Genomic DNA, 14,664 nt, shown 5'->3' on the forward strand with positions numbered 1-14,664 from the left:
TATGATAAAGGTCAAGTCAATGACGATGACAATGACGAGCCACATAATTATCATTCTCACTCCCAAATAATACTAAATCAAATAATCAAAACCTTTAATCAAACGCCAATCAATTCAAATCAAATGTTCAATCAATCAATTTTCAATCCTGCGTTTTTTCAACAAATGTTTCGACCTAATTCACCTTCTATTCTTGATGGATTTAAATTTAAATCCGTAATTGAGGAGTACATTGAAAAAGGGTCACTGACTTTTTGCCAATGGCTCAACAAATTAGAGAGAAGAGTCGCCTTATTAGAGCTTTCTGATCACCTTGCGATCAAAACCCTTTGCTCAAGTTACTGATGATATTCATAAAGCTATTGATGAGATTATGAAAACAATCCCAGTATTTCATTTTCTAAATTAGTTAAACAAGTCAGAGAAAGTTTTGTCGGCGAAAAAAGTAGAAGCCACAGAAAAGCTATTTAACAAAAATTTGTCAAAGGCACTAATCCAAGTGATTATGTCTTTGAGCTCACTAAACTGCTAGGTTAGTAATACCTAAGATTCCCGATAAAGGAATCATTTTTCTGATTCTTCATTTGCTTCCAAATGAATTAAGCTTTTCATTAAGGCATAATTCAAATGTAAACACTCTAGACAAATTAACTAAATTTCTAATCATTTACAGTAATAAGATTAAAGATAGTTCTTGTGATGAAAATTATGTCCCAAGTCCGAACAGTCGGAGACAGAATCAAAATAACAATAACAATAATAATAGAAAATCAAACAATTTCAATTCTGGTTATACACCTAATAAAGACAGTTCTAATCGATCGCAACGATCAAGCACTCCCACAAATTCTCGATCAAAATCAACGTATAACCAAGAGCAGAATAATTCTTCATCACCTAACAATTCACGACCTTCTAGAGGTCGATCTCAGAACTATAGAGGACGAGGAGGAAGGTCAAACTATCAGCAATCAAATAGACCTCAACCTCAACAGAATAATCAACCACAGCCCACTAATGAAAATAGTAATAGTAACACAAACAGTAATAATAGTAATTACTGTTCTCTTTGTACGACCTATGGTCACACAACAGCAAACTGTCAGGCTAGAGTAGCCGCTGAAACTAATATTAATTGTATGATACAAGCTATCAACAATCAGATTAACATGAGACCGAGAGTAATTATAAATGTAGATCACCCTGAAATAGCTAAGCTTGAAGCTCTTCTTGATTCCGGCTCAGGCTCAACCTTCATGAGAAAGGATTTAGCTATTCGATTGAAAATTCCTATCTACCAAAGTCAACATGAGTTTTTAGGGTTATCAGGGAGAAATAAACCTGTGAGAGCGGTTGGTGTTACCCAATTGGTTTTCCAATTGGAAAACCCGAGCAAATTAGATCCATTAAGAGTCTTTGTATTAGAAGAGTTACCGTTAGAAATGATTCTTGGTAAAAATTTCTGGTTCTGGTCAAATACTGCACTGGAAGCTGACCCTATTAGGGATGAAACCTACAAGATCTGGTAAAGAACTCAAAGTTACTTTGAAAATTCCCGGACCTGAATGTTCCACCATCTCTTCACCACTCAATTCCCAAAGATCTATGGACCGGCCTGTTACCCATCAAACTGCATAATTAACAAATCACAGTCCATAAATTCGACCTCACAATTCGCTTCAACCTCAAACTCACCTTCACAAATGTCTCAATCAACTTTAAATCATCAACAATTAAATCAATCAACAATCAATTTACAATCATCTCACAATTATCATCAACCTTCAACTTCTAGTCACAATCATTTTAATCAAATCAATCAAATTGATCAACGATCAAATTCTTCTTCTAATTTTAACTTAAATTTTCCACAATCAACTTTTAAATTAACGCCATTTAATCAACAATCAAATCATCTTAATCAACAATCAAGCCATTTTAATCAACATGATAATCATGTCCTCTTATCAGATGAACAATATCTTCATGAAATTAAAAAAGCAAAGTTAGATACGAGAAGAGATGAATTCCCACAGGAAATCTCAGATCTTCAATCTACATTAATTAAAGGCATTTCAACTAATTTAAATCAGCAACAAAAATCATCTATGATGAATTTTCTCAACAAATTTAAATCCGTTTTCTCTACTCACAAATACGACCTGGGTTGTATTCCAGCTGAAACTGTAAATATTAAAATCGATATTGGTAATCATTCTATTCCTAAATGTAATCCTTATCGACTTGGCCCGAAAAAGAGAGAAATTTTGGACAAGAAGATAAAAGAATTAATTCAAAATAATATCATCGAACCTTCTAATTCATGCGGTGGATCACCCGCTCTGGTAGAAAACCTGGTGGTAAAGATTATCGATTGGTAACTTCATTCAAAGAATTGAATTCGATTATGAAAACGAGATCATATCCTATGCCAAATATTGATGATCATATTCAGGCCTTGGCAGGTTATGAATATTTCATCACAATAGATTTTGCTCAAGGGTTTCATCAGATTCAATTGAATCCCGAAGAAAGAGAAAAAGTCGCTCTGGTAACTGAAATGGGTAAATTCCAGTATGTTCGTTTACCCATGGGTCTAGCTGATTCCCCTGCTTATTTCCAACAATTCGTCAATTCTGTTTTTGGAAATCTACTCTACAAAGCTTGTTTAGCTTACATCGATGACATTGTCATCTTTGGAAAATCGTTCGAAGAACTAATCAACAATGCAAATGCTGTTTTCTCAAGAATAAAAGATATTGGTCTAAAGGTTCAACCTGATAAATGTAAATGGGGACACAAAGAGGTAAAATTCCTTGGTCATATAATCAGCGGAAATTCAGTTCGCCCTGATCCTGAGAAAATTCAGAGATTGAAAGAATTTCAACCTCCGAAAAACGTCAAGGGACTTCAAAGTCAACTGGGACTTTTTAACTACCTCTCAAAATTCATTCCGAATTATTCAACAGTCGCTTCGATTTTATTCGAACTTTGTTCAAAGAAGAACAGAGGACGATTCGAATGGAATAAAAATCATCAAAAGGCTTGGCAACATATCAAAGATTCTCTAATCAAAGATTGTTTATTATCTCAATTTAAACCTGAGGCTCAACATAAACTGATGGTTGACGCTTCATCGATTGCCGTTGGAGGAATACTCCTTCAACTGGAAAATAATGAATGGCGAGCAGTTTCGTATTTTGGTCAGAAACTTGCAAAATATCAATTGGCATACACAATAACTGAGAAAGAGTGTTTGGCGGTTATTGTTGCAGTTAACAAATACTCTCATTATTTAAGTGGAAAAAGTTTTACGATCGTCTCTGATCACTGTGCACTTTGTGCTTTACCTAAAATTAATTTTAAATGTGCACGTTTACACCGATGGGCATCGCTGATGTCCCAATATGATTATAAAATTGAGTACAGCAAAGGTGACACTCACCCAGCTGATTGCTTCTCACGATCAAGTGAATGGCGTCACAAGAAAATCGGTGAAATCAACGAAGAAGACTACTATAAATATTTATTATTTGCTTTCGAGGAAAATGGTCATGTCATGTGTAACGAGTTACACCAAAATCCTCATCATCATCTAAATCATAATTATAATTGGATGGATAAAGATGAAATTCTCATTAAGAATTTCGATTGTGACGATATACAGATGATTAATGAAGAAAATAAGAATCAATGGATTTTATTTTCCAAACAATTAGCGGAAGAAATTGGAGAGAAATTGGGACAACCTGAAATTATCGATGATAAGTTAATTTCTAAATTCATAGTAACTGGTGATCAAAGAAACACTGATGATAATAATTTTAATAATTCGAGCGAAATTAAAAAACATCAAGCAAAGGACAATTATGTCAAAACTACAATTCGTCAATTAGCGAAAGGCTATTTGACTAAACACTTCGTGATGAAACAAGGGATTCTTCATAGAAAATTAAATGATAACAAGTTGGTTATCGTTCTTCCTGCATCTCTGCAAGAAAAAGTTTTTAGTGCAATGCACACGGAATCTATCGGAGGTCATTTTGGATTTAAATCCACAACAAAAAGAATCAAAGAGATATTCTGGTTCCCTCAAATGGATGAATGGCTGAAATCTAAAATCGCTAATTGTGATACCTGCCTATCTTTTAAACATCCGACAACAAACAATCATCGACCTCATCAAATGCCGATTCCAATTCAACCCTTGGATCGATTGCAAATCGACATCGTTGGAAAATTTCATCCCTCATCACAACGCAACGAATATCTATTCACAGCAGTTGATTATTTTACGAAATACGTTTTCGCTCAACCTTCAAGGAATCAAAAAGAAAATGATGCGATAAAATTTGTTAAATACATTATTCAATTTATCGGTCATCCTAAAACTATTCAAGTTGATAACGGACCTTGTTTCAGGTCAAATGGTTTCAAGGAATTTTGTGAGCAACAAAAGATTAAGCTACAATTTACAACACCTTATCGCCCTCAGTCGAATGGACTCATCGAAAGGTTAAATGGAATTCTTGGAAATAGAATCAATATGTTTACGGTTATTCCTAAAGATTGGGACAAATGGATAACTGAACTTGTTTTAAGCTACAATTCTGCTCACTCGGAAAGTTTACAAACTTCTCCCTATTACCTGTTGTTTGGTAAATTACCAAATACTCCTTTACTGAATGAACTGGAAATTCAGCCAACAGTATCTTCTCAAGAGGAACTACAAAAGATGAGAAATGATCATTATCAAAAGATGATAATGAATCAACAAAATCGAATTGATCTTATCGATCCTAAACCCTTACCATTTAAAGTAGGTGATCGAGTGAAAATTTCTGTCAAAATTCAGAATAAGTTAAGAGGAAAGAAACTAACTGCTCCTTATAAAGGAGATTACATTGTTATTGAGATTTATGATTCTGCTGCTTTAGTTGTTGGATTAAAAGGTCCACCAATTAAAGTTAATTTTGAGAATTTAAAATTAGCAGGTGAAAGAATGGAGTTGAACGATCTAACAGATGAATCAGCTGATGTTTTAACAACATCAGATCACACAGAATAAGTTAATCAATCAAATTGATTCGATTAACTTAATAACTTCCTGTCAGTTTACCTTTCACTCTCATCTTTCAATCATTCATAGATTAATTAATTTAATTAATCTTCATTAATCATTCAATCTCATTTTCTTACTCTATGTAAAGATAGATAATCAATCATCTTTCATACAAATTGATATTCAAAGTAAATTACCCTGAATAATCAATACAATTAGATAGCATTGGTCAAATTTTAAATTCGATAGAAAGTAAATTACCTCTTTTCGAATAACAAAATACAAAATGAATGAAATCAGTTCAGAGTAAATTACCCTGATATCTGATTATTCATTCAAATTAAGAAAAGTCCAAACAATTGAACTTTTCAAACCCTTTTACCATCGTTGATTTTGTGTCCTTCTTTCTCTGTCCTTCCTTGGTGGAATTAATCAATTCGCCAATGTTGAATCTGGATTGATCTTATTGAGATTCCCTGTTAATACAAAAAACAAAACAAATCGTTAATATAATTTAAACAAAATTAGGAAAACAATTAAGGAAAATTGATTTAGTAACACTTGGATCATTTATTCAGATTCTATCTCTTAGAAAGAAACTCATCTATTCGGATGAAATTCTCATGTAAGTCGTTGACAAATCCACGCCAATTGAGATTAGTTTTTAATCAAATTCACAAATCAACAGTTTTAATTAATCAATCATTGACCATAAAAGACCAAAGTAAATTACCCTGATCTTTGAGTCCAATTAGTTGATAAATTCAACATTAAAAAGCTATCTAATTCTAACTCTTTCAATCTCTCATTCTAATTTTTAATTAATTAATCGTCTCATTCTCTTCCTTTCTTTCATTAGAAATTTTCTTGTTCAAAGTAAATTACCCTGAACAAGCTGATTATTCACTGAATGATCAAGATTTACTAAATCAATTTAAAAGAGAAACGATTTTTCAAAGAATAGAGAAAGAGTTTTGACCATTGAGTCAACATTTAAACAAAGATTAATACTTATCTTAAGCTTTCCTCCATCTTTGTTCCCACGGCCAATTCGTCGCCAACATGTTAATTTAGAACAAAAGAAAACAATTAATTTTCAAATCTAAATTCTAATTAATTTTAACATTTAAATCTACCTTTTCAAATCTAATTAGATTTCCAATCAATTCGTTCCTCTTGATTCTCTAATATATAAAAAGAAAAGAAAGAAACTCAAGCAAAAGTAAAATGGCCAAAGTAAATTACCCTGAGCCAAGTTTACATTTGAATTGAAAATTTGATTAATTCATTTTCAATTAATTTAGGAAACAATTGAGACAATCAAAATAAAAGTAAATTACCCTTAAAGATTGATTGAAACAATTAAAACAAAGAAAAAAGCTGAATCAGAACTTACCTTCTGCTTGATGTGAACCTCGTTCCAATTGAAAATTTTCAGTTGAAGATTCTTCAAAATCTATTCAGTCGATTTTTCTTATTGATACACCAAAAGAAAGAGCACTTCTTAATTAACAAAAATAATATAAATTTAACTTTTAAAAAGTAAATTAATTAACTAATTAAATTAATTAATTAGAGAGAAACAAAAGTAAATTACCCTTGAAATCTCATCTATTAATCAACTGATTGCGCTTGCGCACAAATTTTTCTCTTTCTTTTCTCTGTCTTCCGTTTCCCTCCAATTAGAAATTCTATTCTATTTTTCTCCCTTTCTCTCTTCTTTCTTTTCTCTGTCTATTTCTCTGTCTTTTCTGACATTGGTCAGTTTTGTTCTATTCTTCAATTAGAAGAGTTAAAATTCAAATTTTCTCAAATGTGTTGACACGTTTTTCTCTCTCTCATTTTGTGACAATCAAATCAACAATTAATTTAGTTAATTTAGTTAATATTAAGGAAGATATTGGGGTAATTTACTTCAAACTTCCTTAATTAATCAACTTTAAATCAATTTAAATTAGAAATTGATACAAATTTAACCAAAGTAAATTACCCTGGTTAACATGCTGCTTTCATGTGAAGATGAAAATTGTGATTTTTGATTTGATTTGTCTTTCTCTTTCTCATCGACAATTAATTATGATTGTTACAAATGTTTAATCAATCAAACTCTTCAACAATTAAGTCAACAATTAGAAAATACTAATTTCCTTTCATTTCCATTTCCTATCCTAACAATAACCTTCGCACAAAGTCAAAGTAGATATTGGGGTAAATTACTTCAAACTACTTTGTTAACTAATTTTCCTTATCCTATCCCAGTTAATTGTTAATAGGGTAAATTACTTTAGACAACAATTAATTTTCCTAATCCTACCCTTTCCTTAATTTCGTCGCCACAAATAAATTGCTGTGTTTAAATTCAAGTGAACCCTTGGTGACATTGGGAGGATTACCTGTTGTTAATTTGGAAAATTAATTGATTAAAATGGATAAGCAGTTGTCATCAGTAATGGAGACTGATGAAGGTAACGAAGGTAATGAAGGAAATAAAGGAAATGACTTCATCAAGGAATTGGATGGTGAACAATTTAAGAAATTCATCAAATTAAAAGTTCAAAAAGTTTATGAATCGATCACCGATCGTCAATTTTCAGTGTCATTCGACAAGGTGAATCTTCAACCTGGTTTTACGGTAAAACAAATTGTTGGTGATCAACAAGCACAAATTTGTCTCTTGTGTGATCAACTTGCTCGACGGCCGATGAAATGTGCCGATTGTACCTTCTTTTATTGTCGCTCTTGTGCCCGTTTTCTTCACATTTTATCACAAGCGATCAAGAATCAACCTTTAACAAAGAATATTAATCAAGAAAAAATGAGCAACAAAATGTTTCTGTGTCAATTTAATTTCTGTGGTGAAAATGGTTTCTAAATTAGAACCATTAAACGACGAAGAGAAACAAAATTAACCAACAATCAAGTGAATTGTATTCATTCTCAGTGTTCAGAGAATGGTGATTATAATACAATTGATAGACATTCTGAAAACTGTAAACAATTAAACAACAATTACAAGTTCGATTGCCGTAACGTTGCCGATACATTTCTCATCGACGACGAAACTTTAAACGAAAATCCAAGTGATTTATATTTCATTGATCAGGTTAATCAAGTAGATTTTACTGATGAAGATATTCAATCAGCATTCAAAGAACAAGCAAGTTCATCCTTAAGAAATTTATTAAGTGATCCTGAACAATCAACCTTATCAGATTCATCATCATCATCTAAACGTTCATCTGATACAGAATTAAATTTACCAGCTAAAAAGAAATTAACTCCATCAGAGTATCTTCAGAGAAAATCAAAAACAAAAGTTCAACAACAAATAGAAAAATTAACAATTAATCAACAATCAAGTTCACCAACTCCTTCATCATCAACCACAGCAACAAATAAAACTTTAGTTAATTCAGAAACTTCAGCAGCAGATTTATTCATTAAACCCACTTCATTTGAATTATTATTGGAAAAATTGGGCTCACCGTTAATCGCAACCAAATCATCAACTCAAGAAATTAATAAATCAGTTGAAACAATTAAGCCAATTACTCCCCCTCCTTCATCTTCACCAACTCAAGATTTAGAAATTCCCTGGGATATACTTGAAGCTTCGAGATCATTAAAAGCTCAAGCTAATCAACGTCGACGAGCTAATAAAAATGCCAGAAAACGAGGAGAATTAACCCCTGTAATTTTACCGCCGAAATTTACATTCAGCCGACCTCGTGAAGAGGATTGTGTCGATTGGAATGATCCACCTCCTCAACCAATAGTACAAATTCCGTCAGAAAATTTGACAACAGTAATTGAACGGATTCCGGATAGTCCGATTCCTAGTCCAACTCCCAGTCCAATTACTCCTTCAGATCCTCGAACTTATCGAACTCAACCATCAAGTCTTTCATCATCTCAAACGTCAGATTCATCAGCTGTTCCATCAACACCATCATCTCAACAATCTTCTCCGTCTCTTCCATCATCTCAACAATCAACAAATTCAGATGATTTGATTTTCGATTTCAGTCAAGCGAAGAAATATCAACCAATTACCAAAACTACTCCCGCTCATTCCAAAGAGACTGAAACAAATTTAATCGGAAGAACAAAATCTCGATTGTTACATCGAAGGAAAAATTTGTCGAAACATAATCGAGACAAAAATTTCAAACGGCAAAAGCAATATAAAAATGTCATCTTAGCCAAATCTATTCCTTCATTACCTTTGATGGTTCCTCCTGATCATTTCTCAAAACAAATTGCATCAGCTGTTAAGAAAATTTCTGACAACAACTTCAAAATTTGTGCAATTGACATCGAAAAACAAACCATTGTTATGAAAGATGGAACATTTAAAAATGCTCCCGTTTGGATTTCAATCATCGATCATTGCAACAATATTATTTACAATTCATTTATTCGCCATCCCTCATCATCAAATTGGGATATGCAAACTGCTTTTCATGGACTTGTTTATGAAGATGTTCGATTCGCTCCCTTGTTTCTAAAAGTTCGAGCTGAAGTTCTTACAATTCTAAGAAAATACGATAGAATTATTTTATCAGGTCACATTGCTGATCTCTCCGATCTCTTCTTAACTCCTCAAGATCATTATTATTTACTCCCTCGTATCGTCGATGTTTCTCTCTATTATAATTGTCGAGTTCGATCAAAAGCCGCTCTTGGAATCAAATACAGCGCTTTCATTTTATTTGGTAAAATTTTTCAAAATAATTATCACTCCCCGATAGTTGATGCCGCTTTTACCCTTTGGCTTTACTTAATTGATATGCCTCGAATCGAATCAACCCTTCTTCAATTGTACAAAACAAAACCACGATTTACCAAAACGGGTTATCGAGGATACAATTGGCCTCTCAACTATAATATGGGTGGACTACTTAAAGATGTTTTAAAACAAATTATTGATTGGCCTGATTCTTTAAAAACCAATCCCAAATTACCAAGAAAAGTTCAACAACAACAAAAACTCGAACAAAAATATTATCCAGAAGATTTTATTGATGGAGAAATCGATTCTAAACGGCCTTTGCCGTATAAGCATGAAAAGAGCCTGTTCTCAGCTTACGAACGTCATTAGAACCATTTAAGGCCATAACTGACGCTTTGTGCGGGGGCTCTGTAAGGGAAACGCTTCGATTGCCTCTTTTCCCCTCTTAATTACTTTCTCTCTCCATCAACAATTAACTAATTATTACATTTGTTTATCCCGCTCTAAATCTTTGTAACCAATCACATGTTTTCCCTACCTGGATAAATACCTTAAGCATTTCCTTTTCCTCATCAATCAGTTGTTGTACACCTTTACCTACAGTTAATCTCTTACCTTTTCTACTCTCAACTTCACCTTTAACCTCAAGTTAAAGCTTATCCTCTCTCTCTCAAACTTCCGTTTCCTATGTTACAATTCTCAACAAAGTGTTACTATTTCAATTAAACAATTTCCTTAATTAATTTATTGTTTACTGATTGTCAAGCTATTCAGCGAAAGGGCTATCAGGGTAAATTACTTTGAACCCTCTCACTGATTGTTAGGCTTTGCAGTACGATCATAATCGGTGCATTTTTGTAAGGGTGCCTGTACCTCATCCCCGTGAATTAATTAGACCTTACATATTTAATTGATTGTTTATGATTTAATTCATTCCAATTGAAAGTAATTAAATTTACCGTTATTTTTAGTTTATTTTATTAACTATTATCACCAACGATAAATTGTTGGCGATGATGATGATGATGATTAGTTAAATTGTTAACGCTAAAATCAATTGGGCTTTTAATTGTTTATCAATCAACTTACCTGATACTTGATCTTGTTGTCATTCAAGTTTAATCAAAGTTAATTAATTGCTGATTGTAATTTAATCTTGTTGATTGTCCGCATCCAAAATGATTAAAATCAAACTTGAATAGTTTTAATCACAAACATGAAGAGTAGTCTGTCCACTAATTATTTAAAATCTATTCACAATTAATCCAGTATTGGTTTAGTTAAATTGCGTGAGAATACAGGATTATGTATAACTGATCATCTTAATCATGATACTTAATTTAAATACTAATCACAATTTATATATATATAAATTGATTTACTTTTGATTGAGCTTATCAATTAAATCTCAATTAATTCATGTTTCAGGATGTTTATTTCAGATCTTAATTGTTCACAATCAGATTAATTATTTTAAAATGTTTCTTACTTCACAATTAATCGTTTCAAACAATTAAATTGCTCACAATTATATTAACTTATTACTGATCAATTTCAATGGGGAATGGAGATCGTCAAACAAATTGTATCAACACATTCAATTTAGTTACTCAACTGAATCAAAAACTTTTCCCTCAGCTATTAATTGAAAGTAACTCATTAACTCGGCACAATCATAATTATTTGTCAACTAATTGTCTCTCAGGTCTAAATATATTCACATAACTTCCGTGAGTAGTAATAAACTGATGAAACTCATTAAATGAGCCAAAGCTCAGCAGTTCTCTTTATTCATTTGAAATTTAATAATTTCATAATTTTCATATTTCAAGCACTCAATATCATTTTGTTTCCGGTTTGAATTAACGTAATATCCAAGTATCAGCTCAAGAGGAGAAAAAGAATCTTTTTGCAATAAAATTGTATTGACAATAAATGAGCACGTGCTGCTTATTTGCATAAGTCAAAGATAGCATCTATCGATTTCTTGAAGTACTGGGTGACAATTAAGTAACGCAAAACTTTTTTCGACCATAAAAGTTGTACCTTTGATACGATCTTGATCAAATTTTGTAGATGTTTGGTCATGACAATAGGAAAACCAATGTGTATATTTTCAAAATTCTAGGATCTCAATTAGATACCAAAGCAAGTGACAAAAAGTGAATGGTCTTTTGCCGGCTGGCCTATCTAAAGCAGCTAAACCAAGACAAATTTTGAGTTTTTATCTCGCAATGAGTGGCTATCAGCTCACTTAGCTTCAGTATCTGCGCCAAATGTGATCAATCAACAGAGAATCGACTTTAAAGGGGTTACAAATTAACCGGAAAACTCTGTTGTTTGAGGTGTTTTTCTGTTTAAAGTCTAATCACACCGGTTTGTCTTGTGGTAGGAGCTTTGAAAATATATTCATTAGATTTCCTATTGTTTTAACAAAACATCTACAAAATTTGATCAAGATCGTATCAAAGGTACAACTTTTATGGCCGAAAAAAGTTTTGCGTTACTTAATTGTCACCCAGTAAATGTGAACGAGGCCTTGACGTCGAGTTGGCCACTCATCATTAGTACCAGGAGGTCAGTCCCAATTTTCAATGATAAAAAGATTCTTAGTCATCTACCCTGCAGTGTTAATTTTCAATTGAACCCAACAGATATTAATTATAACCTATGAACTTGAAACAATAAGATTCAGCACCTTTTCCGATAATCGATAGCATTTTTTATCACCAACTGAACTTGCATATTCTGAATTAAGAGCTGAATGGGTGAAGGTGCTTGGATTCAAAGTAACTTTTTCGATACTAATTATCATCAGTAGTCAAGAACAATTAACTTTCAGAGTTCTAATATACACTTGTAAAAGAGTTGAACAATTGAAACCCTGAAACGAATCGTTAACATTTTGATAAACAATTAGAATTTACAAATCAATTGTTTTTTACAAAATTCGATTTTCTTTTTTCACTATCGCCCTTAATTGTCATTCATTTCATTAATTGTTATCATGATTAGAAAACAAAAAGGTTAACAGTTTGTGGAAACAATTAATATAACATATTGATTGGTATTAGACAAAAGGATTTTTCATTTGATTAATATACTAATTGTAATATATTCAGTTGAATAGTTAGCCGATTTTTTGATAAATTGGTGTCTTGATTGTTGATTCTTGCCATTGATAATATTAAATTGTAATCCAATTTGAAGGCAAAATGAAGGTTTTCAAGACAACTGAATTAACTAATTGTTGAAAGGAAGATGAAGAAATAAGAAGACAGAAAATTTTTTTCTCAATTTAATCAATCAATCATCAGTCTCTCTATTGATGATTAATTTTCATCATAATAATATTGAAGGTTAAGGTCTGATTGATGATAATTGTTGTTATAATTAAATTTAAATTAACCACAATTAACTCCAACGTAAATTGTGTAAACAATTTGATTTTTTTGCCTTTGGTACAAGATAATTTCTTGTCCTTGTTTTAACTTATTCACAATTAACTTTGTTGTTGTCATTTTAATTTCCAACAATTAGTCAATAATTAACATTAATTTAGTTATCAAATTACGATTCGACCTTGTGTTAATTGTTCCAACGATTTAATATCAGTAACAATTTAGACAACGTTGTAATATGTTCATCAAAAATGATCGTTGTTGAATTTCATCAACACACTCACTTCATACAACCAAGAATCGTAGTTAATTGTTGTTATTTTGATTAATATAACAATTTAAATTTTTCTATCGGAACAATTTATTATCAATTGTTGTAAAATTTTCTTCAATTCTGCAATTTAATTGTTATAATAAAATTGATTTCATTTCTTCATCTTGATTCCATCTTTTTGTTGTTATTTTGCCAATCAATTGGTTTGATTAGTGAAAGAAAATTTTAACCTCAAGTTAAACAATTAAGTTAATCATACAAATTGTAATGAAATTTTATAATATATTTTGATTGTTGATCACTAAAATTAACTACAGTCTATCATGGCTCATATTTTGATTATTATTAGTATTACACTTAATTAGCTATTAACCTAAAAATGTTAATTGTTGGCAAAAAAATCTCAAGTCCACTTTCAATTATTATAACAATTTAAAAGTTAAATCAACAATTTAAATGATAACATTTTGGTATCTTGATTCATAAAATGATAGCTAATCAAAGGTTAACCAACAGTTAACAATAGGCAACAATCAAGAAAATTGAATGAACAAAAATCTTCAAGTTAATTGCTGAACAGTAGTAGTAACGAAAAACGTAATTGTTACAATTAAGGTTTTGATCTAATTACAATTAAAAGGTGTTTAACTTTTTTCTATTTGGGTGTAATTTACATAATCATTATGGTGAGTGGTTACTAAATTGTTAATAGTATAAAAACGTTAATTATAATTAAAGATCATGGTCATTGTTGGGTTAATTTAATCAAACAATTTAATTCGTTGATTAAAATAGCAATTTTATCAGTATAAAAGGTCAATTGATCATTTGTATTGTTAATTGTCAAGTGATTTGTTAACCAATTGTAACGATAATTTTCTTTAAAAATGTTTAATTGTTCCCACCAAATAACCGAATTAAAACTAATTGTAATCATGATTATCGACAATTTAAAGTTGAATAATGTTGATTGTTGATGTTTCTTTTTCTGGTTCAACAAATTTTGCATCCCAACAATTTACTTGTCACTTTAATTGTAATTGAGTTCGTAACCCTTCAAGAGTTAACAACAGGGCCTGAAAATGTTAATTAACATTTTAATCATGATAATAATTAAATATATTCATTATTTTTTTCCCAAATTCATAATAATTGATAGTCTTATTTTATGGTATTAATATTATATCTTGATGAC

This window comes from Panonychus citri, unplaced genomic scaffold, assembly GCF_014898815.1.
Source record: "Panonychus citri isolate SS breed McGregor unplaced genomic scaffold, ASM1489881v1 Contig00138, whole genome shotgun sequence".
NCBI classification, from domain to species: Eukaryota; Metazoa; Arthropoda; class Arachnida; order Trombidiformes; family Tetranychidae; genus Panonychus; species Panonychus citri.